Here is a 25,312-nt window from a genome sequence, read left to right as displayed (position 1 = left end):
ATCACTCCAAATCTATCTGTCCCTTCAATATGCGTATCATGACTCATCAAAAAGTAACAGCTATTAACTCACACAATGCCTCACAGGAAATTTGTTTTAACTGTGAATGACCTGGATTACATTTAATACTTGCTTCTATACCAAGTACATCCCTTATTCTCTTTAAAATTTCCCTTCAATATTGATTTATGAGTCTATTCACACACTGACATATTCAAGTTTCATTCTTTTCAACTTGAATATAACCCTGAGAATACAGGATGAGAATACCAAAATTGAGAGGTAGCCACACACACACACACACACACACACAAAAAAAATTAAATAACCATAATAATCAGATGTAAAGATATTATAATTCCTTTAAGAGGATGCATTGAAAGTGCTGCACTACAATATTTGCCCTAAGTGCCAGAATTACCATATTAACCAGTTACCATTTGAGTAAGTTGATTAAAAAATTGATTATTCGTCTATTTCTTTTAGGAGTTTCTTAATCAAAATCTAACATCCTTGAAAAATTAATTTGAAGCCCCTCTTATCAGTTAATTAAATCTGGTTGGAAGTCATTTTTCTGTGAAGAGTGATTAGTGTTCGGCTCGGCTCTGTTCAAAAAGCGCGAGGCTCCAAAACTTTTCAATGTCTCATCAAACATTCACAAATAAGAAGAATAGGATTTCTTTGAAGGCCTGTTCTCTCTTTTTTTTCCCCCCCTCCCCTCACATTTTCTTTCAAACCTATACGCCTTTTCTGATAAATTGTGCTACACCCAAAAGATCTCTCACTCTCATTAACAAATTCTCATTAGCCGGCTAGAATAAGAGGAAAGGAAGGGGTGGGGACCGGGGGTGGAGATGCGGGTGAGGTAATAATACGATCGCAGGATAGATGGCTGCGTGGAACTTTTCCCCATGTACTGTGTGTGTGTGTGTGTGTGTGTGTGTGTGAGAGAGAAATGGTAGAAAAAGGCGACTACTTGCTCTATTGGGATTAAACCTTCAGCCAAATTAGAGCAGAAAGAACAGCCAGAGACATAAATGTGCTTTTCAGATCGAGCTTTTCAGTCCCTTGAGAGAGGTTACATGCAGTTCCTTGAAAAAATAAATCAGAATTGAGATATAATCCAAAAAAATTCAGGAGATTTTTTTTTTTTAAACAAATCAGTTCAGTTAGAGCAGAGAGGAAATCCCATAGAGAGAGGATCTGAGAGAGGAGTTCATTAATTAGGATCAAAAATCAAACATATACACATATTTATATTCGTCATCTAATATATTATAATATAATACAATACACATATTTATAAATGTCATATAAGACGATATACTGTAGTAATTGTTTCTTCATATAGTTGAAGAGATATAGGCGTGATGTGTGATTTTTTTTTTTCGTCTTTCATCCACTCCTCCCATCTTTTCTCCTACAATCCCCCCTCTCAGGCTCCACAAAGCCTCTTTATCTCTAAAAGAGGGTGGTCAGGTAATCGGCACATTTATCACATACCTAGCATTTCAGTGCTTTTTTTTTTTTTTTTTTGGAAGGGGCTTTCTGCTACACGCTGATTTTTCCAGCTGTCCACATTTCCAAACAAGCAAAACGTACTGATCAGATTCTCTGATTTGCAAGTGCACAAATCAGACTAGGAATCGTTAAATTAAAACCAGTGTCTCTGTGAACGAACGCACACACTCTCACATCCTTCTTCCCATCCGCATGTCCACGCTCTCCTCCTCAGGTGCACATGCAGCTGTGCTACGGGCCAATTAGCCTGATTAGGCCCTTATTAAATGATTGGGGGGAAAGGACGCTGATTACTGCGCTAAAGGGGCTCCGTTTACCGTCAATCAATCAGGATCCGACCGCCTGCACCTTCTGGGCTCCTCTCTGTTGTCATTTTTTTCCCTGTTCCAGCTCATCAGTCCTTCAGAGGCTGAAGGTCTTTTTTTTTTTTTTTTTTTTTTTTAATTAAATTCTCAACACCTCAAAATAACTATCCATTTCCGATATGTTATGTTTTTCTAACCTTTTCCTTTTGCGTCCTAACTGAACGTAAAGGTAAGAAAATTAAGTTCTGATGTGATAAAGTACCACTAACCTCTTATATACTCCTTGAAACTGACTCTGAGTCTATATAAATGAAGTCCCTGACGTCCATCTTACTGCATTTTCGATTTTAGGAGGTGGATCCAGGGATGTGACCTGCTCAGACCTGATGAAAAACGATCTTGCGTGGACAGAGGGTGTCTTTTTTTTTTTCTTCTTTAGTTAAGTATGAAAAGAGCAGGAGGGGGACAAGCCAAGGCTGTGTTTTGGAAATTAGCCGTGGAAGAGAGAGGGGTCGCTCTGGGGGCTAAAGCTAAAGAAAGCGGCGTCCGCTCAGCCTTCTACGCCTCGCGCTCCCTGCCGTCTCAGGTTAAACGGCACCCTGGAGATGCGCGCAGTTCTGGAAACTTCCAGAAGTTCTTCAGTTCTTCACTACTGAGCTGTACAAAGCCCCAGCGTGTGGCTGGACCATGCAAACTCCCCTCAGCTACTCAACTTTCCCTCCCTGCTTCCCTCTCTCTCTCCTTCCCTCCCTCCCTCCCTTTTTCACCTTGCTCAGCCTCGGAAAAAAAAAAAAAAAAGGAAGAAAGTACGGACTCACACAGATCAAAAGGAGAAAAATAGCAAATAAAGATAGACCTTCAGTGTGTGTCTGTGTTCATTCTGTATTATTTCCTTTCCCTGTTGTGATATTGTGAGACTTGTCTTTAGGGTGAGCTACATTCTTTAAAATTAGTTGCTAATTGCTACATTAGTACTTTTTTTTCTATTGCGTATACTTCTAAAAGAAACTACACATCAATTCAAAATAATGTGATACTGATATTTAAGTTTTTGTTTTTTTGTTTTTTTTTAAAAAAAAGCTTTTATTTCCACTATTTCCTCATCTTTCCTCACTGGCAAAATGCAATAATTTCACATATTACAAAACAATATCATTTGCATTAAAATATAGCTATTAAAATAACATCAATAGCAATAGTTCTTTATCTGATTAATAGTTTTGATTGATTTTGGAAATAAAAACTGATCAATTTAGGCATTCATTTGTAGCACTGTTAGACGAACACTCCTCTTCATTGTTTATCAGGTTTTAATAAAAAGTTGGTCAAATGTCATGTGAGAAAAGGTAATTTAAATGGAAAGTGGCGAATCTTTGAAGAACACCATGTCTTTCGTACCATGGCACCTTAATTTAGATCTATTAAAAAAAAAAGGGCCATGGAAAGAGAAAATAAAAAAGAAGAAGAAAAAAAACAAAGAACATGAATTTGGTTGTCAGTCCTACTGTAATTAAGGCATTCACTCTCCTTTCATCACGGATTCGAGGATGCCATGAGACTAATTAATCTGAAAAGGTAAGATGTCTTGATGCAAATGTCTTCTGTCACAGCGATTAAACAAAAAAAGACTGAATGAAATGGTGGGTAAAGACAAAGAGAGGAAGGTTGGATTACTTTAAGTCGCCATTTGATTTAGCTCTAGTGCTGTTTAAGTGATCAGTAGGAGCCGGGAAAAGAGCACTCACTTGCGTGGCAATGGAACGACGACGCTTGAAAAATTGTCGCTTTGCACAGAAACGCGCACACACACACACACACACACACAAAACTCTGCTTTTTCTATCTCAGCCAGAAAGAAACTATAAAACATCTTCTCAATGAGGCTGCTGCAGAGGAGATGTCAGTTTGGGTAGGCTTAGGGAAGGCTTCTCCCTTGACCGACACACACACACACACACACACACACTCACACACTCACACACACACACAGTACTGGGATTACTAAAAGAGAAATAATGAGTCTTTCTTCATGCTGAGTGAGGGGAAGGGGGAGGAGGGAGCATCTGCTGTTGAGAGAAAGAAAGCGCTTAATTACACACAAACGCGTTGCCTAGAACAACCTAGGAGCGTTAAAAATGGACAAAAACTCGTAAACTTTCGTAAATTCGACTTGACAAATCGTACGTTTGTTTCACGATTAATTATCAAGCATGCATTCGCGTCTTTAAAATGCGCAAAAAATCATTTTAAATGCATAGAAATAAATTTCTTCAGAATGGAGAGCACTTCAAAAAGCAGTGCCATGCAACACACACACACATTCACACACACACACACACACACTTTCACACATAGCCCGTGTGGAAAAAAGGCAGTAAAAAAGTTCACTCGTGTGTAAGAGGAGTAGTGGACAGATGAGGGAAATCCTCTCCGTGTTATTTCTGTAAGAAGAGAGAACTACCTGCGCAAAATCCGTGTACAAATGTCAGGCAAGTGGCACTGACCGTGAGGGCGGGTTTCTCACACACTCACACACACACACACACACGATGATACCGCCTCTAGTGCCCATCTCAACCAAGTCTGACCACAGATCAGCCCCAAAGACACACACACACACACTCACAGAGCAGACAGCTAGGAAGGGAGAGCAGGGGACACTGTCTAAGTATGTGTATGTGTGTGTGTGTGTGTGTGTGTGTGTGTGTGTGTGGTGGGGAGGGGGGGGTATTACACAATTATGCAGATAACAGCTGGGGATAATATAGTGGCAGATGTGCCTCGGTCAACAATGCCTGCTGCCCACAGCCTGCAGACGGAGTGCAAAAAAGCAGTTCTACTCAATGGTTACTCCATCTCAGCAAGTGCATACACACACACATATACACACACACACACACACACACACAGAGTTTTCTTCCAACTTCTTTTTGTTAAAAAAATAATTAAAATGCAGTAGAAAATTAACTTTTGTACTCAGCCTTTTTTTTTCAATCAAAAGGCTTCTGTGCTTTTTACATGAAAAAAAAAAAAATCTCTCACGCACCTGTTTTAAAAACCAAAGTGCTCCAGTTCGGTCTAATTTAAATAAACTTTGATTCTCCTGATCATCATCTGAGGCACGTTTCAACTAAAAAAGCATTTCTACAAACTTTCATGGATCACGTGTGGAGACTAGCCCTGCGTCATGAGTTGACGGGTAAAAAAATAAATAATAATAATAATAATAATAATAATAATGATTAATTTAAAAAAAATTCTTAAAGGCTGTACCATTTGATAATACAAAAAAATTCTCCTTTATTTCATTTCATTACATCTCTGAAATCTTATTATATAGTGCAGTGTGTGCTTTATCTACAACTTTTTGAGCTGTTCAATGTTCAAGAAAAGAAAAAAAAAAACAAGATCCATTCCTTCTAAGGCACGACAGGAAAAAAGTTGAATGTTTGTAGCATTCAGTGCCAGCGGAGACAAGGCTTTCCATCACTGTCTCATTAAACAACAGAAATTTCCGGATTTCCATCAACCGCAACCACGTGAACACAGGAGCAGGAGTATCTCATCTTTGTTGTGTGAGCTGAGATGCTGGTTCATGGTTTAGCACTTAATCTCTAATCTCAGAAACTCTTCTTCTCTCACTCTCACTCTCTCACTTCATCCTCTGATCACTATGTGATTCGAAAAGTCCTAGGAACTATGCCACACACACAGACACACACACACACACACACACACACACAAATACTACGGCACTTCACCCTGAGTGCTTCGCAAAGGACAAGAGACAATAAATGCCCATAATAAATGCCCATCTCTCAAAATTCTCAAAAACTAGCATTCATTACTATGCAACACTAACTAAGATTAAGCACATTAACTGTTTGGTTTAACTCTTGAACTTGGTTTTCAACTCAATGTCCCAAAATCAAACCAGATGCATTTTTGTAAGTGTGATTTGAACAGAGAGAGATGTTTTAAATTATTTTACATGTGGTAAAATAATTGAACTACCTCTGCGAATACCTCTATTCAGCAGATACTTTGTGGATTAGCTAATGAACATTACTAATGTGGTCACCTTGGGGGAGAACGGATTTGCCAGGACGTACGGTACCTCTCCGTAACTCTCTTCGCACTTTCAACAGCTGGATGTGGATTAGGATTTGTCGCAAACGAAAAAAAAAAAAAAAAAAAAGACCACAGAGTGAGAAAAGAAACTCTAAAAGAGCTACTCTGCCCCTGGGTCGTAGCGTGTGGCTGAAGTTTGCTAATCACGCTGCGTTTGCGAGCTGACGGGATTTCAGCTGAGCGTATTCTTTTACAAGATACGCACAATAGTGCAAGAGAAACTTAAAGCGCCTTCGTGATGGCTTTCGCTCCGGAGCTGTCATTTAGCCGTCACCCTCATGTCTTTCACGGGCGCATTATAAACTGCTGAAAGTTTCTCTCCCTCGCCGTCTTTTTTCCTCTCTCCAGAGGAGCTTAACTGATATGTATGCTCGAACCCCCTCCCCTCCTCCTCCTCCTCCTCCACCGCCTGATGGACGTGATGGTTTGTCAGTCTTTAACTAGGGTTTTCAAAATATACACAGCGCTGTGTTATGAGGACCTTCGTGAAAGAGAGAGCAGCGGAGGTTAGAACCAGGGGAGGAGAAGCAGGATTGAGAGAAAATCCATAACCCAAATACAGCTGTCAGGCCAAATGCAAACTTAGCAGGAGCAGCTTTTTTTTTTTTCAGCCTGTGCACTGAACGCTTAAAGCTAACCCAGACCGTGTCACCGTGTATATCGATCAGACTCATCTGAGTGGGAGGTTTCACCGCGAATGGTTTCGTCTTCCATCGTCGGCTCTTTCGCTTTCTCCCTCCCTTTATTGCTCTGACTTCCTCGTTCGCTTTCTCCGTATCTCTCCCTCTTCCTGTCTCTCCAGTGGAAGTGTTTTGAGAGCTGCGCTTTTCCGCCAGCATGCTCGACTCCAAGCACCGATAATAGGCCATAAAGCTGGGCTGCCGTCTGCCCAGAGCTCTCCCGGGACGCTTAGCTAATGGATCACGAGGAATAATGACCAACACCTCTGCCACTAATACTGTCATTTCCATCCTGACTTCCTCTCGCTGACTTTCCGCCACTTCTCAGTGGAAACGGGCCTCGACCCAGCTCCATAAGGTGATCTTAAAGGCATCCGTTCGGCTCATAACCACCTGGAATAATGCCGCAGAATCGTTCCCGGAGGTCCACGCACACTTATATGTATGTATATATATATATATATATATATATATATATATATATATAGGAAAGGAACTTGCAAAGAAGAACTCAAGCCGCCAGTGATGTTTAGTCTCCATACAAGACAAAGATCACTCGAAAGTGACGCCGTGAAACATTCCCTACTGCCGGCAGCTCCAGGACTGACTGCCATGCTGTCCATCCATGAACTTACAGCGTTCATGCCATCTCTGCACAACACAGTGTCTCAATTAATCAGATAAAGTGTGTCATCTGGAAAACATCCTTCCTCTTTCCACCAAAAACCTTTTCTTTCTTCCTGATTCATAGATGGCCAAGATGCAACAGTTTGTTTTAAAGTCAGAGGTTTTTGTTTTTTTTTCTGTTGTTGTTTCTCTCTGAGGAGAAAATGACACCACTCTCTGAGTCTTAATAAAACCAGGCCTCGCTGTCTAAAAACGTGTGTAATTTATTATTCACGCAAGAAAATGCCCTGGCTCGCCGTTCCACTGAATAACATCTTCAATTAAAACCACATGTTTAATCACCATTTCTGCGGCGCTGTTGGTTACTGCTGGTCAGCACAAGAGGCGACGCATTCAAAGGAGGCAAATGGCCGTAAAATCCCGGCCTGACCTTTCGCTGAGGGTTCGCCCCAGTATAAAAGAGGCAAACTTAATCATTGCATATTTTGCACAAACGCGTTTGAGTGCGGGAAAAGTGGTGGAAAATGGCGTGACATGAGGTCAAACAATATAACAAAAATCTTCATTTACACATGGGTGTGTATTACTCTTCAAAACACTTTGATCGGGAAAAAAAAGTGCTCAAGCAAAAAAAAAAAAAACATTATTTTTGAAACGCCAGAAGTGTTTAATGGTAGTGGAGCCAACAAGTGCAGAGGATGACGCTTCGTAAAATCAGAAGTGCTTGAAATGAGGACAGCGAGGAATAAAAACTTAAATCCACATCCATATCACTTGACTAGAGCTCACACACACACGCACACACACATACGCAATTAGCTAAAGCACATCCTTCTTTTTACAAAACCAGCAAACACTACCAAGGCTGACATCTGTTAGTTCCAAAACTGAACTGATACAACACACAAATATTCCTCCTTTAATGACACACATAAATGTTTGCAGGCACACACACTGACCTGTCAAACATCACCAGTTCCAATGAAGGAAAACTTCTGAATGCCTGTTCACACACTCCACTCTCACTTAAAATTAAAATGCATTATAATATTAAATAAAATGAGAATTAAATAATATACTTGTAATAAAGAGTAAAAAAAAAAAAAAACTGAAGTATGGGATGTTTCAGACCTCCTTCTTCTTTTTTTTTTTTTTTTTTTTTTTTTTGCGTTTGGCCGCAGAGCTGGTGTGTGAAAACGATTTGTCTGAAGTGGGGCCGTTGCCACTTGCGGCTCCAAAAGCGACACAAAAGCGCACAATGCAGCTGAAGTCGCCTCCTCAGAATTATCCTCATTACTATCATTTGTATTCGCAAAGAAAGGGAAGATCTGTGCTCTTTGCCTAGTTGGGCTTCACACTGAATTACTCCATCATTCAAGCATGACTGAAAAGAGCAGGTAGATGAAAATGGCAAATTTACACAATTCTTTTTTTGCCTCTTCAGAATATAATATTAATATTTTAAAACTATAGTATCAATAGAGCAAACAGAATTGTATAAATCCCAAAATATTATTGACTTACTCATAAAAATAATCTGATTTTTTTTTCCTCTTCTAAAACATAGTATTTCTGAGACTTGCGGATGATTTAATTAAAGAAGTTCATTCTGACATACTATGTAGCCAAGCACAGGATAAACAGATAATTCATTTATATTCATTCCAGTAAAAATTAGCTAGAGGTCAGGAATTAAAAAACTAAAATGAATCAGAAAGCAGAAAACAGCTCTGTAGAACAGTGGTTGCGTTCAAAGGCCATGAGCGGATTGAAATGTTCTCAGTGCTGTGAATGGCACCAGGCAATGGCAGGAATGCCACTGGGAAACAGGGTCAGGAAGCCGCTAGAGGAAATTTATAGTGCCCGAAGCCCTGTCCTGCATCACTCACCCCGTAATAACACGCATGTCAAACACTGTGCCATCCTGTGTGTAAATTTTACATGTCAGAGAAAATTTGTGGCAAGACGCGCATATCAGTATAATCTAGATTACAGACTCTGGTGATTTATTATTTATACCATCATGTGCAAATCATGCTTTTGCAATTCAGTCTTTACACACATAACCTTACCTTAAAAGTAATTCCTTCATTTCTACTATTTGTGCACTATTTTTTTCTTCATATCATACATATAATAAAATATTCATTTAAAAACACACACACATGCTGTAAAGAAAAGTTTGAAGACTTTTTTTTTACAAAAAATACCCATGTTTAGATTTTTTCACAGCTATTAAATCAATATTAAGTGAACAACATGTGCATTAAAACGGTTTAAAATAAAACTGGAAATGGCCTGTTTTGCACTGTTTATTAATTGTGCGCGTGGAGCCTAAACGGAGCGCGAGGCGAAACCTCCCTAATACTCACTTTTACTCTAGTCGGTATTACAGGGATTAAGTGTTTCTTGCGCAGTGTTCATCATTTTTAAGCTCTCAAATAATAACCAGCAGGTCAAAGTTCTACCTCTGACAAGTTTCCGTTTTCCCGGAAATCAGAAGACAGCCGTAACTGTTCTTATAAAGCGTTATAGAAAGCTAAATCCACAAGGATCAATAACCATCTGTCATGCTAAATATCGGCGCTGTCACTCTCGCGCACTCCAAATACGCCTTTTTGTATTTCATTTTTTTTTTCTGAGAAAATAAGACTAAAATATTAGCCCCACCACGCTTTTTTTTACGCAAATCACTTATTTTTTGGTCAATTTGAACAGCCTATTTGCGGTTTGGGAAGAAAAAAAAAAGATCTCAAAACTGAACGTTTAGGAAACTTGAACGCTGCATGTAACTGAGCAGTTGAACGCGTGCACTCTGAGCAGAGTGAGGAGAAAAACATTACTGTTTATTTATCCACTTAGAACTGATTATTAGATCTGATTATAGGATTTAATAAACAGCATAGCATACTAATGACGAATTTGAATCAAAAGCATGTCAGGCCTCTAAAACACAGCTTTTTTTTAGGCTAATAATAATATTGTTATTCTTATTATTATTGTTATGATTATTTTAATCATTGTTATTTCTGCCCAGAATGATCAGTGAGCCAGGGCTGGTTTTAACAGCACTGATCTGCACAGAAAGGCTACACAGGAAAGAAGAGCGGGCGAAAACATGTCCATAAGCTGTCAAAAGTTTCCCTGGACTTTTGGACAATATGTCGTATATTTTGGAGGTCGAAATTCCTGCTGTTATAATTCACACTCCTGTTGAATCACATTAAATACACATAGCCTACTTTCGCTTCAGACTTTCAGTGCATTTCATAGAAGGGAAAAAAAAGTTTCACTATGTTTCACTATGAAACATGATTGCATTTTCTAACAGCTAAAAAAAAAAAAAGCTAACTCTTTTCAGTTGAGAAGTAATAATTTTGACATTTTTACATAAAACACACTTTAAAAAAATATTATATATATTTTTTAATTCTAAAACATGATATGCTGGATTTTTTTTAATTTTATTATTATTATTATTTTATTATTTATGCATTTATTTTTTTTTTAAAGAAACGACGCTCCTACACACTCGCACGCGCTCTTATTTCCCCTAAAAAAAAGAAACTTCGTGGTTACACCAGTGAACAAGTCGACAGAGAGAGAAAGAAAGAAAGAAAGAAAGAAAGAGAGACAGAGAGAGAGAGAGAGAGAGAGAGAGAGAGAGAGAGAGAGGAGGAAAGAAGGAGGCAAAGTTGCAAAAGAAGAAAAGAGAATGATATGGACCTGTTGGTAAACTCGGAAGCAGTGAACTTTCAGGGCGCGCGCTCGACCATGTGGATGTTGTCGCTCCCAGGCTGCCTGAAACGTCCCGGTGATTCCAACAGGCGCGCGCTCACACACCGCGGACACGCAGGACCATGCGAGCAAAAAAAAAAAAAAAACAGCAAAAGCACCACAAAAACCTGCGACCTGCGCTCAGTATCGCGGGAGCATTACTTTCAAATGACTTCACTAGTCTGAAGGGTCCTTCTTCTTGTCGCTTTTTTGTTTAGTTCTGTTGTGTTGTTTTGTTTTTATTAGCTTCCTCTGGACGGTAGAGTAGAAACAATAACCCGCCGCACACTAGCTCATAGTCACCGCTCGGGAAAAGTTCGTGAAAGCGAAAACGAGCACGCCGCTCCGGAGCTTCTTCCCTCTTCTTTTTTTTTTCCTTTCTCTCTCCTCTCTGTCCTTTCCCCTTCTTCTCTGTCACTTTTTTTTCTCAAGTCTCAGCAACGCTTCTTCTTCGCAGGCATCCCCCTTGTCCCGCACCTCGCTCCCTCTTTCTCTTTGGTGGAGAAATCAGTGTTGGATTACTCCGGCTCGCGCGCAGCGCAGCGGCGGCGGTGATGTGTTTGGAGGACAATTGACTCTACCGTAATGCGCCTAAAACAGGTGCGCGTGCACGTTTCCTCCTCCGCTCCTGGCTCCTCCGAGCTCCTGCTAACAAATCCCGCGCGCCGCAACTGAGATCTGTGTATGTGTGTGTGTGTGTGTGTGGGTGTGTGTGGGTGTGTGGGAGCGCACGTGCTTTTTAACGCCCTGCCACAGCTTTCAGTGTTATCAAGCAACAAGCAACAGATGTCACTAAAAGTAACACATAAACAATAAAGCCGTTACCAGCAATTCATTCCTTCTTCGAGAAATAACATGGGAATTTTTTTCTCCCTCTCAGAGAAACTCTACACCTTCACTTAGCTACAGCTTAAATCTGCTTTCAGGTCCTATAGTTATCCATGTAATGTAAATAATGTATATTATATCTATATAATATAGATATTGTAATGTATGTAAGCTATATAATCTATAAAAGGCTATACAATGGAATAACAACAAATAAGAAAAAAAAAATAGGTCACTAAAAAGAAAAACATCACACTAGGTCACTTTTGCACGCTCGCTTTCAGTAAGTGCTTTTTGCTGATCAGGGTCATGGTGGATCTGGAGTATATCCCGGGAACACCGGGTATGATTGGGAATACACGCCCTGGATGGGACTCCGTTCCATGGCAGATGATACGTTTTGTATTACTGAAGAAGTGCAGTTTAAACCTTAACTGATATTCAGGAACATGGCTACATGTGTGGCCTTCTTCTAAGTCTTGCCACCTCAATTTCCACCCAAACTATGACAGCAAATAAAAAGGTTTATTACTCATTTGTAATTCAACCGGATTAAATGAATCATAGCTAGCTTTAGGTGTAGGTTTATATGAACCTATGAGCTTATAGGAACACAATACCTTAATACAGGTTGTCCGAAAAGTCAGGAACCAGTGGGATTACATTGAGCAAATATGACAATCTGAATATTTTCCACAAAAACGTGATGCAACAGCAAAGAAAATGCATAGAGCGTAAGAGTAAACATGAGCGCATATATAGTTTTACCCTCATTGGTTCCTGACTTTTCGGACACATTTAGTTTACGTCATGAAACGAGACAAATATTCTCCAAATGCATCCTTGGTCTTCTACATAATTAAGGTAACTAAGGTAGTGTCACTTCTTAGTGTCCTCTTGCGCCCCCTCTGATACCACATGTCTAAAAACCTGGATAAAACAACGCCTGTCTTCTTTTAACTGTCAGATAAAAATGGCAGTCCTTCAGACGTCCATCAGACAAATACGACCTCTATCCGCTGAAGCCACTTAGAGAAATCAATAACACTAAAACCAAAACTAAAATCTAAAAAGTTATGAGGGCCAACAACCTCCCTAAAACCATGCTGACTTCACTCCGAAGTCTCGCCAAGCGAATCTCAACTCCTATCTCGGTGGCAATCGATTTAAAAAAAAAAAAAAAGTACAGTATATGATTTATAATGATTCATAGAGCTGAGTTTTTTTTTTAATGTGAGGTTCCACTTGCTGTGGTTTTTGGTCTAAGAAAAACACAGTGAAAATGGATGTCTGGACGTGTGTTTTGGACTTTCTTGGATGGACATATGAGTATGGCTTGCGTGCGCAGTGGCTAATGGTTTTCTGTCCCATCAGGTCACTCACACACACACACACACACACACACACACATGCACGGAAAGTGCACGGAAACTCAGCCAGCGCAGATATCCTGGCTCTACAATGAGACAAAGCAAGAAGCTGAGCCATGGTGCTTCCACCATCACAGGGTTAAGATTAAACACTCTTGCTCTTGCTCCAGCTAATGAGCCATCTGCAGCAAAAAGGATTACAAAGAGAACTTCAAGTGCAGCCGAGTCTAACCCCTAACTAGCTCACACACACTATCACACCAGGCACAAATCCCCATACACAAGCTTAAAGTTCATCTGGACGATGTTGCATATCTCAAAGCACTTTGCTTTACATCATCTTACGCCCTTCTATAACCTAAGACACCACTTATCAGCTTTGCCAAGTTCACATCGGCAAGGTATTAAAAAGGGAGGCTTAATAATCTGGACAAAGCTGCGTTATGACATGTCATATGACCACACGGAGGAGAAATTCCCATGTACATGAGGTATCTTACAGCTTCTGAAGCAGACATCAAAAGGTCATGTGGATTTAAGACCGAAGTGGGAACATTCGAGGGGAAAAATACAAAAAAAAAAAAAAAAGTCAATCCTGAGAGAGAAAAGTAGATGAGAGCTAGATGAATGAGACAGAGACAGAAAAAAGAAGATACTGTTTAGATTCAGCATTTCCTAGGGCTAGTACAGTACACAAACACAAACAAGTGGACAAATAAAGAAACACTAGGAAGTGTACACTTACTTCTTGTTCACTCTGGCATGATGTTATTTCTTCTCTTCTCTTCTCTTCTCTTCTCTTCTCTTCTCTTCTCGTCTCTTCTCTTCTCTTCTCTTCTAGCCACTCTACGTACTGGAGAAACCCTGCCAAAACCAGGGACATGCAAAACAATTGTGTTTGTTTGATGTTTGTTTATTCGCTCCTCTTTTTTTGTTGTTTTTGCTTCTCTCTCGCACCCCTTCTGCCTTTCTCTTTCTCTCTCTCTCTCGCTCTCGCTCTCTCTCTCTCTTTAGCATGCAGCTCGTCTCATTCGCTGCTGATGCAATGTTTGTTTATCTGTTTGTTTTTTGTTTTGTTTACTTGTTTGCACAGACAGGAAGCCCTGGGAGGTTTTAAACTAGAACAGCCATGGGGGAAGAAAAAGGCTTTCACTATAAGGGCGTTGAAGGCCCAAGCAAGGGCAGAACTACACGCACACACCCACACACACACACACACCCACACACACCCACACCCACACACACACACACACACACACACACACCGAGAATATTATAGATGAATAGCGACCGCATAACCCATCAGACATATTGCAGGCTAAGGCAAAGGTTAGTTACTCTGTCACTGAGATCTAATAACATCCTCCATTCTGAATGAAAAAATAAAAAAAAAACACTTCAGCACTTTAGCCCATTTTCGATTAACATTTAAGAGCAAGCTTTGTGGTTAATCAGGGGTAATAATTATCAAAGTCGACAGGTAATTAAATTAAACCATAATTGGCTACATGAATTGGCTGTTCTACAACATTTTTTTCCCATACATAATTAAAGAGAAATGTGTGGTTTTCAATGAGTGAGTGACTGCACCAAAAAACAAAAGAAAAGTGATTAAAGACTGACAGGTGAAGGTGAGATCTAATATAGATCAGCATTTAAATATATCAAAGATAGTCTATATATTTAATCCAAGAAATTTTACAGTCTTGTGCATGTGCAAGCATCCAACATGGGCAAGGGCCATGCTCTATAAAACATGCAGCTTCATAAAACATGGCCCAACACGACCCTTTCCCTAGGCACTGTGATGGTATTTGCTGTGATAGTGCTGTAATGAGTGGTATTCATTCATATAGTTTGCTGTGATTGGTGGTGTTTAACTGTTTTTACTGTAGTGATATTCATTATGGAAGGCAGCTGTTCACCGTGATGGTGTTTACCGTGATTGTGCTCTTTATGGTGGTGTTTATTGTGATGGGTGGTGTTTATTGTAATGGTGTTTAAAGTAGCAGATGCTGTTTAATTTTATAGCCAATATAGACACTTTAATGTGTGGTGTCTACTGTGTTAGGTGGTGTTTACCCTTGTGGTGTTTACTGTGAGGGTGTATATTGCAGTGGTGTTTATTGGGATGGGTGGTGTTTACTGTGAGGGTGTATATTGCAGTGGTGTTTATTGGGATGGGTGGTGTTTACTGTGAGGGTGTATATTGCGGTGGTGTTTACTTGGATGGGTGGTGTTTACTGTGAGTGTGTATATTGCAGTGGTGTTTATTGGGATGGGTGGTGTTTACTGTGAGGGTGTATATTGCAGTGGTGTTTATTGGGATGGGTGGTGTTTACTGTGAGGCTGTATATTGCGGTGGTGTTTACTGGGATGGGTGGTGTTTACTGTGAGGGTGTATATTGCGGTGGTGTTTACTGGGATGGGTGGTGTTTACTGTGAGGGTGTATATTGCGGTGGTGTTTACTGGGATGGGTGGTGTTTACTGTGAGGGTGTATATTGCAGTGGTGTTTATTGGGATGGGTGGTGTTTACTGTGAGGGTGTATATTGCGGTGGTGTTTACTTGGATGGGTGGTGTTTACTGTGAGTGTGTATATTGCAGTGGTGTTTATTGGGATGGGTGGTGTTTACTGTGAGGGTGTATATTGCGGTGGTGTTTACTGGGATGGGTGGTGTTTACTGTGAGGGTGTATATTGCGGTGGTGTTTATTGCAATGGGTGATGTTTATTGTAATGGTTTTTACTGTACTAGGTGCTATTTAATTTTATAGCCAATATAGATGTTGTAACATGGTGTTTCCTGTGTTAGATGGTGTTTACTCTTGTGGTGTTTACTGTGATGGTGTTGACTGTTGTGTTGCTTATTGGGATGGGTGGTGTTTATTGTAATGGGGTTTAAAGTAGTAGATGCTGTTTAATTTTATAGCCAATATAGACACTTTAATGTGTGGTGTCTACTCTGTTAGGTGGTGTTTACTCTTGTGGTGTTTACTGTGAGGGTGTATATTGCGGTGGTGTTTATTGCAATGGGTGGTGTTTATTGTAATGGTTTTTACTGAAGTAGGTGCTATTTAATTTTATAACCAATATCGACGTCGTAACATGGTGTTTCCTGTGTTAGGTGGTGTTTACTCTTGTGGTGTTTACTGTGATGGTGTTCACTGTAGTGTTGTTTATTGGGATGGGTGGTGTTTATTGTAATGGTTTTTACTGTAGTAAGTGCTGTTTAATTTTATAACCAATATAGATGTTGTAATGTGGTGTTTCCTGTGTTAGGTGGTGTTTACTCTTGTGGTGTTTATTGTGAGAGTGTATATTGTGGTGGTGTTTATTGCAATGGGTGGGGTTTATTGTAATGGTGTTTACTGTATTAAGTGCTGTTTAATTTTATAGCCAGTGTAGATGCTTTAATGCGTGGTGTTTACTGTTTTATATGGTGTTTATTATTGTGATGTCTACTGTGGGGGTGTGTATTGCAGGGGTGTTTATTGCGATTGGTGTGTTCATTGTAATGGTGTTTACTGTAGTAGGTGCTATTTAATTTTATAGCCAATATAGATGTTGTAATGTGGTGTTTCCTGTATTCGGTAGTGTTTACTCTTGTGGTGTTTAATGTGATGGTGTTCATTGTAAGGGTGTTTATTGGGATGGGTGGTGTTTATTGTAATGGTGTTTACTGTTGTAGGTGCTGTTTAATTTTATAGCAAATATAAATGCTGTAATGTGTGGTGTTTACTCTGTTGGTGTTTACTATGATTGTGTTCATTCTGATGAGTGGTGTTTACTGTGATGGGTGGTGTTACTCTAATGGTGGTTACTGTTATGGATTAGACATTAGGTGGCCATTATAGCTGTTGTAATGTGGTGTTTCCTGTGTTATGTGGTGTTTACTCTGGTGGTGCTTACCATGATTATGTTTATTGTGATGGCTGGTGTTTATTTTAATGGTGTTTACTGTATTGGGTGCTGTTCTCATTTATAGTCAACATAGATCCTGTAATGTGATGTTTACTCTGGTGGTGTTTACTGTTACGGTGTTTATTATGATGGGTGGTGTTTGCTATTCATCTATTTACTATAGATGGTGTTATTTGCTCTAATCATGTTTTGGATGATGTTTACTGGAAGAGTGTTTATTATAATAGATGGTGTTTATTGTGCCACTATTGTACTGCTACTGATGTGTAGCATTTACTATGATGTGTTCATTGTGATGATGTTTATTGTGATGGGTGGAATGGTAAAGATTTTTGTGGTTACTGTGTTGGTGTTTGATGTGACTGAATTTACTGTCATAACGTTTACTGTGATGGTGTTTGCTATGATGGGCAGTTTGTACTCTAATGGTGTTTACTGTGATGTGTTTATTATGTTGGAATTTCACTGTGAAATTGTGTTTACAGGGAAGTGTGGTGTTTGCTGTGATTATGTTTATTGTCTGGGATGGTGTTTACAGAAATGGTGGCATTTACTGTTATGGTGTTTATTGCAGTACTCTTGGCTACGATGTTTATTGGTTATTTTTATTGGGTAGTGTTTACATTGATAGTGCGAATGTGGTGTTAAATGTGATGGGTGGTGTTTGACAAATTGAAGTTAGTTGTTATTTATTTGATGTTTACTCCAATGGTGTTTGCTCTAATACATAGTGTTTGCTGTGACGGTGTTTGCCTTGATGTATGGTGCCCGTGGTGTTTATTGCTGGTGTTTAGTGTTATTTTATTTATAGATGAATTTCAAAAGCAGGTGGGTGGGTGGGATTCTGGGAAATATAGTCTCGTCTTCAGTAATCTCCTGCAGATGATGCTGGTGCTCTCTATCTCATGCAATACTTTAGGGAGTGAAATTTGGCTAGCCAGTATTTAGGGAGGCACACACACACACACACACACACACACAAAGCCCAGCTCCATCAATGAACACACGCCAAATTCTGAGAATAAACTTTCCAGAAAATCTTCTCGACCTGTGTGCGTCTGTGTGTGTGTGTGCGCGTGCATGTGTGCGTGCCTGTGTGCATGCATTTGTGTGTGTGTGTTTGTACGTGTGTACATGTGTGGTATTAGCTTAAAAATAGCTGCCATGTGGGAGCAATGCAGTAAAATAAAGTGCCATAAAATAAAAGTTATTGCCACCAGTGTTTACAAACAATCCCTATAGCTTTAACCAGAAATAGAAAATGGAACATTCCTGCCTGTGTGATTTGAGACAAGGAGGGAAATACCACAGCGAGGAAATCAAACTATTTACCGCATCTCGGTTAATATCCCCACAGTGAGCCCTGACCTCAGAAGGAGGGAAAACAACTGATAAAACGATGTCATGGTTTGTGCAGCGAGACAGTGGCTGGGTGTGCAACACAAATTATGCTTCTCGATTGTCGAGGCAGATCAGAGGCCCAGCAGCATGTTTTCATTAAAGAGTCATAAAAGTGTTTACAGCCACAGCTGGCTCGGATTAAAGCACAATAAATAACACCGCACCGGCTTGTTTATCCTGTTCACATACACACACACATGCACACACACACACACACACACAACCCTGATGTCTCAGTTAACAGATCCATCTAGGGGCTGTTGCTAAATCATGCAGGTAATACTCATAGTGCAGTAACCGATCCTAAGCTGCTGTGCCACGTGAGATGTTTATTCTTGAATAAAGCCGTCATTTAACTATGGCAAAAGCAGCAAACTGTTTTAAGAAACCACCTTTTAAAGCATGAGGGGTTCAGATCAGGCACAAGGCCGCATATAAAACAGTTATTGGGGCTGAAGCGTCACCTGGGGCTGTAAGAGTGGTGATGGTGCTTAGGTCATTGGGGTTACTGGGGTCACTGGGGTCGTTGGGGTTAGGGGTAGTGCACAGAGCGAGTGTAGAGGATTTTGGGTTTTAATTACTGGTGCTGAGAGCTGCATGTTGTACAAAGGGAGGCGTCAAAAGATCTCTTGTTGAGGTAGTGAGACTTTACACCCACTACACACACACACACACACACAGTCACTCAGTCATTCTACATTTCAGTCTATCGTCCTCTCTCACAGACACACATGCACATACACACCAGCACCCACACAAACATAACATGCTCAGACATTCATTTATTCATTCTCTCTCTCTATCACTATCTCAGTCCTTCACACACACACACACACACACACACACACACACAAACACACACACTGTGCTCCCTTCCTCGGCTACGATCTTGTATCAAAGCAAACAAATGACACGCTGTCAACCCCCCTCTTTTTTTTTTGATCCCACGTTCACAAAAATGACACTCCATATCTCCAGTAACTGACATTATCAATCGGCGATGTGCTCAAATCTTCAGGCCCGAGCTCGCCATTCCCACAGGGGAGCTTGGAGCCTTGTCCTTTGTTTGCTGAGAGATGGTGCCGGAATGAGCCCTGACTTTTTCCCCAAGCGCAGGGAGAGCTGTCACACAGTGTGTTTAGTACAGAGCTGGCCAGATTAGGACAGGCATTGTCAGCGTTGCCTGCGTTGCTGCCTCTTTCAGGCGCCATTACAAAGTGTGTGGCGTGGCATTTCTGCCCTGAATGCAAGGCTTCACTGTACTCTAACATCTTTGCTATAAATGTGCAGCCGCTGTCTGAAAGAAAGGTTCTGGAGATCAAGAACATTTATTACTAGCTTTAACTAGTAAACGGACCAACTGTGGAGTGTAATTGTATTTTTGTTTATATTAAAATATGCATTTCTCTTGGATGAGTCTGCATGCTTTGATTTGTAACATTCATCTTTGAAATATAAAAGCACTTTTTTTCTATATGGTGTGTATTAAGTGACTATTCTATGTCTTTAATTTTTTTTATTAATATTTTGAGTTAAAAAATCTGAAAAATTCTGTAATTTGTTAAGAGGGAATTTTATTTCATGGACAACAACAGTAATCATAATAATAACAATAACAATAATAATAATAATAATTACTATAATGACATTACATAGTATAAGCTACATTGTATATTATCAGCATTAAATTTGAATATGCATCATTATTTAAGTTAATATTAGTACTACTATATACAAAGTTACATATTTATATACTACTACTGCTACTGCTATTAGAACAATGACAGCAACAATAACTACTACTACTAATAATAATAATACTACTAATAATAACAAAATAATTCACATTGTAACAATACATTAAGACATTCTATATTTTTATTAATAGCATGAAATTTAAAATAAGCATTATTTGACAAGTACTATATATAAAGTGTTTTTATTATTATTATTATTATTATTATTATTATTGGTGATTAACACTTTATGCCTTATTTAATAATTAATATTTATTCATCAATTATTATTATGACTATCACTTATTTGATACTATTCTTAATTTATTATTAAGTTATTATAAATTTTGGTGAAATGACATACTACCTCCAGGACAGTTTCCTTCTATAACACTCTCAGCTATGTTAAATTTCTTTATTAGTTCCTTCTCCCCCTTTCTCTCTATCTCTCTCCACTCTTTCTCTGGCAGGTGCCTTTATCAGCCAAGGAGACCGAGGATGAATAATGTGCTGAGTGTGTAGAATGGACAGGATGAAACGACTCATCCAGGAACGAGTGGCTTCTCATCCTCCATATCTCTCAAAGAATCCGGCCCTTAATCTGATGGCCAGAACCTAATGCGCACTCAGCCAATTACGACACCAGTAACTTTCTGCTCCTAAAAGATCTTTCTTTTCAGCCTGTGCAGCTGGTCTAAAGTTGGACTTGATTTTTATGATTGCAGGTGTTAATCCTGGTTTGAAAGCAAATTGGAGGAAAATTATTAGGATTTTTTTTCTTAAGCTTTCTTTCATTCTGATCATTTCCAAAAAGAATATGTGACCTCTGCCATTCTGCTTGTCCTTGAGTTCCACTTTAAATATTCAGTGGATTAAAAGGGATGAAAGCCTGTATTAACCATATATTTCCAACGTCCCATATTAAGGTAATCCGCCGATTATGCAGAATCAAACATAAGAGAAGGTAAAAAGGCACATTACATAATGAGGACTTACAGTGGACAGGGGGGTTTAGACAGAAGGACTAGGTTTAGATGAGTCTGGTGGAAGAAAAGTCCTCGAGGACGGTTACTGAAATATCTACAGAGGGGCAGGAGGCCAGAGTCTAGAGCAGGACATTATGCAGGAATGTTTCTGAGAGGTCGTTGATAAGGGGCTGATATTGAGTAGTATGGGCTAAGGAGGGACTGTGTGTGTGTGTGTGTGTGTGAGAGAGAGAGAGAGAGAGAGAGAGAGAGTGCATTCAGTCTTCCATATGTTCCAAACAACAGTTCAGCAGCACGTCTGTGAACTTTAAAGTCCGCGTGTGCGTAATGCTGGCTTTTCTGTCTTTTCACTTACCGGTCACCGCAGAGAAGCCTGATCCCATCCTCAATTACGGAAATATGAATTTCATGCCCTCTCTCTCTCTCTCTCTCTCTCTCTCTCTCGCTCTCTCTTGCTTATGAGTGAGTCATTACGGTTGGATGAAAGCCAGGCCAAGCTCTCACTCTTCGACTCTCTCCGCCTCTGACTGACGCAGATTCATTTAAAAACGAGCCACTTATTACCAGTCCAAACTTTTTACGGCCCCGCAGTGGCCGGCAGAAGACAGCTTTATTCCCAGAACACTGTCCAACCTGATAGTTATATACGCCTTGCCAGCCTTTCTGCTAAATCCTGCTGTGATTTGTAACATTACCTTTACAACTTTAAACTGACTCAAGCAACTCCGAGACCTCTTTATGACACTAATATGCCTTCTTTAACATACCATTGCAATAAAAATCGACACAGCTTTATGAACAGTCGAGATGTGTGATTCAGAAAATGATTTTTAAAACTTGAAATTCACTTATAATTGAGGTCTAAGGGAAATTGTCGGTGCAGTCAATAAGCATACTTCTGTAGAACACTTGAATGAATTCTAGAGCCAAAGTTTTTTTTTTAAGCTCCAAAATCCCTGTAATTTTATAGATAGAACTAGTTTATAAGAGGAAAGAATTAATAATGATGTATTACCAACATAGAGTTTGTGCTAGGTTGTATATACTTATACTAATCAAAAGCATAAGTAACTGGAATTAATTTTTAGTGTACTGATCTGTTTTTGAACATTTATAAATGATAAAAAATCAGTGTTAGTATCTGTCATCCTAAGACTTCCATAGTGAGAGCTGGTGACTTCAAATGTTTATGTTTAATGGATAAGCTGACCTAGCAGTCATCTGCTATCATCACAGGTCACTTTAAGTAAGTGGAATTCCAAATTTTATTGTAATAATCAATGTGCCATATAAGATCTATTGTCTATTGGCATATTGTCTCAAATTAAGGAACAACTCATATGATTCATTTATTCTCTCTCTCTCTCTCTCTCTCTCTCTCTCTATATATATATATATATATATATATATATATATATATATATTTATACGCACTATCCAAAATGTCCAAAAATGTGTTTCAGTGTAACAAATTGTGGTTACAGCAAACTGTCAAGCAGTGGAGTGCTCCTTACTTGGGTTGATATGACACAAGAGGCTTAAGCTCAAGGTCATGTGTAACTGAGACACGTCTCTATTTTTCGGTAAACTCCGCCCCACATGCAAAACTCCTGTGCAACTGTCTGAATATTCTGTAGTTTTGTCTGAAGTCTGTGTGCAATTTCAGCATTAAATCCTCACTAAGAGTGCTTAACTCAACTCTGGATACAGCCCTTGTATTGTAATGGTTATAGTTTGTATTTGAGCTATAAGCTTTATTATAAATATGTATCCAGGGAGTTCAACAACTTCCCTTGTGGTTTTCTATACTTCCTTTCTTCCATACTTCCAGTACATTGAAACATGTCAAAATAATTTCTTTGGTAATTGCACAAACAATACAAGTACGGGAGATTAGATTGAGGTTAAGCAACCAGTTTACAAATACATACAAAACAAATATTTTGGCTAATTTTGTCTTTTTTTATTAGGATGTTTTCACCATATGGTTGGCCTTTATTTGCAATTTGAAGATTTGACTGTTATATATGATGTAGTTTTAGCAATTATACCAATTATTATAGACAGTATATTGTAAATCTGGTAAGTTCTTAATGATAAAATTAATTGTTATGGTACACAGACCATGGTACAGTATGAACATATGAATGTGGCATGTTATAAGAGGTCTTAATTGTACGTTAATTATCACACAGTATTTCTAGATGTCACTCTGAGTGATGAAGCAAACAGATCCAAAATCATATTCTTTGAACCACATAAATAGGTTTGTTCAAAAGAATCAAATCAGTCAAGTGAACTGATTCGCTAAAACCTACCACTGTAGCTAAAAAAATCTACACAGCCAAATGTAACGTAAACTTTAGTAATAAAAATTATTTGACTGTTTTTTCCCCCAATAAAACCTCAACTTTTTATAATGTATCACATTTAGTTACAACAAAGAACTAGCTAGAACCCCCAGTGTTATGATATGGTCCAGATGGTACCGTTTTTTTCCACAGGTGACATTTTATTTGTAAAACTGAAACAAGTTACGCTAAATCATTTTACTCTGTAGCAGTGAATTTAGCATCTATCATATTACTGCCCACACCTGCACTCTTCTTCCAAACAGCCCACATGACCTCTCTTCACATTAATACTTAAATCACTATTAGACAATGTCTACTCAAGGTCCACATGTACTAATTTCCATGCTGTGTTATTTTCTCACCATAATTTCTTTGAACAGCAAATTTGAATCAAGGTTTAGTTGTCTTAATTAACAGGCAGTCTAGAGTTTCGCGTTGTGTCCTTGGGTCTGACCTTGTTTGCACACTGCCAAAGTAAATCTCTGATGAACCGAGAAACAGAAAAAAATAGGCAAATTAATGATAATTCTGTCTAAAAGTAAGTTTGTAAAAGGTAATCACCCCCATGTAGCATGTTAGATCCTGATACACTACCCCTGCTGTGGTTCATCTCGCCCTTCAGCCCTGCCTGGTATTGACACCGGTGTGTAATCTCGATACAGTACTCTTGCTGTGGTTCCTACTGCTTCTTCATCCTGGAGCCATTTGCACGTACATTTGCATTTACCTTCCTGCTGCAATGAAAACTCTCGCTTGGGTACACACATGCACTTGATGTGCACTTGACAAAAACTGCTGTCATGATTATACGTTGTTGTATGACACTTTATCTGTTTTTATGCTATTCTCATACAGGCTCTGATTCAACCTGTATATTACCCAAATATTTCAAAATGCCACGCTCTGGTGCAAAGCTACTTTTAGCGTAAAACTTTAAAGGTATATTATACGCACCTTTCCAGGTAAAAGATACACACTAAAGGTATAAAAGGTCTACGCTTCAGGATACCACCCAAACAATGAGGAATGGTACAGTTTAGCATCGGTTTTTTTTTTCGTTTCTTTTTTTTTCTTTGAGCGTGTGGACTTCCTTTTCTTTGAGAATGTTCTGACTGTTTTTAAGGTTTCTTCCTTATGCCTTGTCAGTGGTTTTTTTTTTCTGCCACAGTAACCTGTTGTCAAAACCCATATATCTGTAAACCTGCTTTGTGACAACGTGCCATATTTTCATGCAGGTGCAAGCATAACTTTTATATTATAATGTCAGATTTAAGCATAATGGGTTTTTTTTCATGCTTGCTCATTGGTCATGTTCATTTTTCCATTCTTGCTCACTGGCATCCAAAATCTGCAGCAATATACCTGAAGCTATTTTAGTCCAAAACTGCATATGTATTACTATCTCCTATGACCTCTTAGCATAAAAATAAAAATGAAAAAATCAACCTTGTCCCATTTCAAATATCAATTGACTCAATTAATTTATCACATGCTGGTAGGTGGATTGGCTATGGTAAATTGTTCATAGTGCCCTAGACTGGTGTCTTATCCAGGGTGTATTCCTGCTTTGCACTCAGTGTTCCCGGGATTGACTCCAGATTTAATGTGACCCTGTCCAGGATAAAGCAGTTAATGAAGATGACGCCAGTAAATCACAATCAGACAGTTGACAC

At 39.1% G+C, this 25,312-nt stretch overlaps 1 protein-coding gene across 2 annotated transcripts in view; it reads right to left on the bottom strand.

The window, feature by feature from the left end:
• The window catches only part of foxp4 (forkhead box P4), a 135,772-nt gene extending 124,054 nt beyond the window's left edge, over nucleotides 1-11,718 (bottom strand). Inside the window, exon 1 of one of the 2 annotated variants that reach the window (XM_034314289.2) lies at nucleotides 10,991-11,718. The gene's annotated coding sequence lies outside the window, so the exon portion shown is untranslated. The remainder of the gene's footprint in view (nucleotides 1-10,990) is intronic. The other variant, XM_034314287.2, reaches the window with a different exon arrangement.
• Nucleotides 11,719-25,312: the final 13,594 nt, after the last annotated feature.

This window comes from Pangasianodon hypophthalmus, chromosome 20 (assembly GCF_027358585.1).
Source record: "Pangasianodon hypophthalmus isolate fPanHyp1 chromosome 20, fPanHyp1.pri, whole genome shotgun sequence".
NCBI classification, from domain to species: Eukaryota; Metazoa; Chordata; class Actinopteri; order Siluriformes; family Pangasiidae; genus Pangasianodon; species Pangasianodon hypophthalmus.
This window is presented reverse-complemented; position numbering and strand designations above follow the sequence as displayed.